A 5,872-nucleotide genomic window follows, 5' to 3' on the forward strand; every position below is an offset into this window, starting at 1 on the left:
TCTATAACATTATTTTAAATATTAAAATTAATTTTATCAAATGGAGCCTTAATGAATACTCCAAAAACTTTTTCATTTAACTTTAACTGGGTTAAATGAATTAAAAGTGTAATTATTTCACATGTTATAATATGCACGTTAAATCTATTTATTATGTGATAATTCCATGACAAAGAGTAATTTACTTCCTCAAAAGTTTTAAGAATATTGGAGCAATTGTCTTTCATACTTTTTAGTTTCGATCTTAATCTTTTTAGTTTTTATTATTCTTATTTGTTTTCGGTAAGCTTTTATTCTTATCGATCACATACAAGAATATTAAACTTCAAAAAAAAAAAAAATTAAAGAAAAAAACCTAACGCTTGGAACTGTATAATTCACAACTTTTTAGTTTATTCCTTTCTTAAGGCATCTTCTTCCTTTACTTTTCCAAACTCCAGAGTATTTCAACCATTAAAATTGAATTTTCATAGTGAAGTATTAAAGAAAATTATTGTATTTCTTACTTTTTGTTAGGTTATTTTACCATTAGTCTATATGTTCTTTATAACATTAATTACTAATAGTTATAAAACACTAGCTACTATAACAACCCTAAAGTTTAAATGACTTTATTATCCTCTTCATGAAAATTGTTTAGACCCGAAGTTAAATTCATTTGCTGACATGATTATTTTAAGAAAAAAGGAATAAATTGATTTTTGACTTTTTGGTTCAGATATTTAAATTTTTGTGAATTTAAAAATATATTTAAGTTTTTAATCTCTTTAATTTAAAAATTGGACATATCAATTCGTGGATCTAATTTGTCATATTTTTAAAACTTTTTTACGTGTGCATTCATATCAATTAAATCAGTACAACGGAAGTCACGTTTGATTTTTTTATTGGGTCTGATAGACCTAAGTAAACATGAGGGATCGATATGTCCAGGTTTTGAAAAGATCAAAAACTTAAATATATTTTCAGAACTTTTAAAAACTTAAATGTCTGCAAATTAAAAGATCAAGGACCTATTTGTCTTTTTCTCTCCTTTTATAATCAAAATGATTGAGTAACACAAAATTATATAAATCAAAATAAAAAAATATTTTTTAAAAATATTCTTTTAATTTCTGAAATATAACCTTATAATCTGGTTTAATTCGTCAAAAATAATTAAAGATCAGGATAATAGCATAATTTGGTGTACTAATAATTTTAAAAAAACATTAAATATATTAATGTAGAAAATTATTCGTTCTACTAATAATCAATAACAGCTAAAATAATTGGCTTATATTTTTTTAACAAATTATTCGTCTTCCTTTTTAACTTCCCTTTTATTTCTCTTTACTTTTGTTAGATGGAGGGAGAAGAGAAAAAAAGGGAGGGGAGGGGGTTGTTCATCATGTCCTCCTTTCATGGTAATCTTCAACTATTTCCACATCTCTATTTACTTTGCTTGTGGACTAACTGTAATTTCTTTCAAGAAATGAAATATTATCTTAGAGAGATAAAACAACGATAGAAAGAAAATAGTCATTATTATTATACAATGATTGATGGAGTTATCACTATACTAAAAATGAAAAACAAGAATGGGGTTATATGGTGTTTTAATCGATGCCGTATTTAAAGGTTATTAAAATGCAGTCAATAATCAAGCCAAATGCAAGTTGACAAAATTGGGTGTTGAATTGAATAATAAATTCAACTCCTATTTTAGTCTCATACCTAGTACATACTAGTGGAGTTATTAGTAATTAATTACCATGAGAATTTCCACTCAAAATTTCAGTCACCAATTTAATCCAATAGTAGTACTACTATTAGGGTGGCGCTAATTTTCATGTACATTTTTCACATGGTGACCAATTTTTGCAATCGTAAATGGCATCATTGACTTTGTTTAAGGTTTTTCATGCAACGTTGGATAACAGAGACAGCAGAGCCTAATATGATGGATCTGAAGAGCTTAATTAAAAATCGAATTTATATAAAAAAAAAAACCGGCACCGATTGATAAGCTGGTATGTGTTTGACCCTTTTACTCTAAAAGTAAATTAGGGAATATATTATATCTATATATAGTGAGCATGCACCAGCTTGTAATGCTTCTAATTTTGGATCTCAGTGCAACTAGGAAGGAACATATCATATTTCAGTGTTGTATATTTGACACATTATTCATTTATAATAATAAAGAATAAATAAACATCATCATTGAATTTTTTAATTACGTTGTATCTGCATTTTAATTTCTTGCATTTTTATAGTAGTTAGTGTAGACCCACAATGTATATCTTTCTGGCTTTGGCTTGGCATGACGAGCGTGTGTCGGTGGGATAGATTAGGTTATGACTTCGGACGCGGTGTTAAAAATTTTCAAAATCATTACTCATTAGGATATGTATCATATTTTCTGAATAGAGAAGGATTTTAAGGAATTTTAGTCAAAATAAATATCGACACATGTTATTATACAAACTCTCTTCATATTATGTTAATACAATTACTTATAAGAAGGTTTCTGCAGGCGGAAATTTTCATTAGTTTTTAATTTAACTGTTCTTAACTTAGTATTAATATAAAATAGTATAGTGTCAACCTAACATTCTTAATAATAAGATACTATGTCTAAGCTAAGGCTTCAGGATGATAAGTTGATAACTACGCAAACAATGCTATATTCTTTTCAAATGATTCAAAAACCTTATTTGCCAATGATTGTCCTTTCCAGAAAAAAAAAAAAAAATTTACTTTTTGCTTTTATTTATGAATTATATTCATCCATCATATCATGCTTCTTATCTTGAAAAGTGCAAGTTGATTGATACCTGCATGAACGTTGTGGAGCAAGCAGGACTGTTCTTTCTGTTTTGATTTAATTGATACATATGCATGCATCCAAAGTCCAAACACGATTAATATCCTTTTTAAGATTATTTTATAACTGCAGAAAAGTTGATACTAACTTTCAGATAACACTGTCTAGAACTGAGAATGGATAGAAATATAGAATATGATATGATTTCAATTTTATTCTAATTTTATATGTGAGATTTTTTTTTTTATAATAGATCAAATAAATAATTCTATTTAATTGAGTTAGATGAGATTAAATACTCACAAATAAGATACATATTATTAGTCTTTATACCGTCCAACTTTATTTTAAGGAAACAAAAAAACGTTTGACCTTTTGACTATTGGTGTTTTACTTCTATGGGAATTAGGATTAAAATTTGTTTCTAAATGCATTAACAGATATATAATGATTAGGTTTCCTTTTGTGTTAACCATTAGTAGTTTTAACAGTTATACTACACATACAAGTCTTTTTGGTTTATAAGTCTTATAAGTTGGGTTAAGTCCAATAAAAATTACTCTCACCCAACTCAAGTGTGTTAAACACACACGTCACTTAACCATTTTCAAAGCACGCTATTCACCATTATGAACGACTCTTCTTCTTCTTCCTCAATCAAAACCACAACCCTTGAAATTAAAGGCACATTCGAAATCAACCGCAAACTCTGAAAAAACCTTCAAACTCCTCGTCAACAGTCGACAAAATCAATAAGAAAACATCCAAATCTCCATAAAAAAAACACCAACAAAAAGAAGAAATATTATTTAAGGTACTATTTCACTGATCTTCTAGGTTTTTCAGATTTCTCTTTCTCATTTTGAAAACAAAGCATTATATCGTCGTATTTCTCTTTTATTAAGTAGATTCATATATATGTTCTTGGTTTAAAGTTGATATTACTGTTCTGGTGAAATTGTTCAAGTCGTTTACGCTGTTTTATGTACTTTTAGTGAATGGTTTAACGTATTTTTTTTCATCTGTTTTTGTGTATATTTGCATGTTTGGAAGTCATTTTGTATACATATAATAAACTTTGTACTGTATTTCAAGTGAACACATATTTGGATGTATATGGCAAATTTTTTTGTATATCATGGAATTCGAATGTGACTGGTGTCTCTAGTGAACTTTTGAACTTAAATATCATTTTAAACTCATACAATGTCATGTAATTCAAAAAAAAATGCAGGTATATGTGTCTGGTATATATATCAAGAGTATTCAAGTATATAACTGGTGCTGTTGTACTTATTCTTTAGCTTGTAGTGTTATTGTATGCATGTTTAGTTGACTTAAATATCATTTAAACTCAATAAATGTATATAAGACTGGATTTTGTTGTATAGGGGTGGTATTTGGGCGTATCTGGCATTTGTTTGGGTGTATATTATTGGTATTTGGGTGTATGCCACTGATATTTAGCTGGTATTTTTACACACACACACACACCTCTTTGAACAAGTCAATTTTTTCTAGTATAAATATAGGTTATTTAAATGACTCTCCTTTTATTTTAGGATTTGGTGGTCTCATGCACATTCCAGCAATGAATGTGCCACACAAACTTTTAAAGGAGTTGGCTAATTCTTTTAATTTGGACAAAACCAAACTGGACACAAGCCATGGTTCGTTTAAAATTAAACCCAAAATAATAGGGGCTGCCCTTGGCCTCAATGCATCATGTAACTGATTACAGAAAATCTCTATACTTGTATTCTTTGTAATCTATTCTTTGTAATAACTTATTATAATCTCATGTAATTAAGAAATAAATTTAGGTGTATATGGCTGGTATTTGGGTGTATTTCAACTAATTTGGACTATAATTTATTTTTTCTTTTTTATAGGAAACCTATTTTCCGATAAAGTGAGTTTTAAGGAACTTTCTGAGGACTTTTAATTTGGACAAAACCAAACTGGACACAAGCCATGGTTCGTTTAAAATTAAATCCAAAATAATAGAGGCTGCCCTTGTCCTCAATGCATCATGTAACTGATTACAGAAAACCTCTATACTTGCATTCTATGTAATCTATTCTTTGTAATAACTTATTCTAATCTCATGTAATCAAGAAATAAATTTAGGTGTATATGGCTGGTATTTGGGTGTATTTCAACTAATTTGGACTGTAATTTTTTTTTTCTTTTTTATAGGAAACTTATTTTCCGATAAAGTGAATTTTAAGGAATTTTCTGAGGAGAACAAACAGATTTTTAGAAGGTTCCAGGGAAAGACATTAAAGAATCTGACCGATGAGATGATGGATATCGGTGTTGACAACGACCAATATCGCCTAATGTTCAAGAGAATTTTCATCCTCTATATTCAAATGACGTTCTTGTTGCCAATTACGATAAACAAAGTATCTCCTGTCCACCTAGCTCCAATTTTTCGAATGGACAACATAGCAGAGTGCGATTGGGGCGCCCATGTGCTCAATTTCATCATCAAAGGTATAACCAATTACCGATTGAAAAGAAAAAATTGAGTGATGACTGCCTCTATGCCTTGATGATAGTCTATTTCCATCTAACAAAATACGCAGATAAGAAAGGAGAAGCAATCCCTGGACAGTCCTGGGTTAGCCATTGGAATAGAGAGCTGCTGGTTGCGAGGATCAGAGCAGAAATTGATGAACATATGATAATTGAACAGAATACCTTCTCTAATTTGGGTGTATTTTATTTATGTAGATGGTGTAAACTAACGTTTTTCTACTGTTTCAGGGCATCGTCAAGAAGGCAAAAGTGAAAAAGAAGTTGAAGGAAATGAAACAAAAAGAAAAGAAAGAAAAAAACAAAAAAGAAGAAGGTAAGTTCATCTGAGAGTGATTCATCGAAGAGTGAACTTGATTTTTCCTCTGAGTCTGAGTTTGAACAAGACTCAGAGAAAGCAACAAAAAGAAGGAAACAACCCACCAGGTCAGCTAAAAAGTAAGTAATATTTTTTGGTGTATTTTGTCATTTTTAAGGTGTTTTTATGCTAATGATTGTTTGTCGTCCAGAATGGTATCCAGA

This window comes from Arachis ipaensis, chromosome B05 (genome assembly GCF_000816755.2).
Source record: "Arachis ipaensis cultivar K30076 chromosome B05, Araip1.1, whole genome shotgun sequence".
NCBI classification, from domain to species: domain Eukaryota; kingdom Viridiplantae; phylum Streptophyta; class Magnoliopsida; order Fabales; family Fabaceae; genus Arachis; species Arachis ipaensis.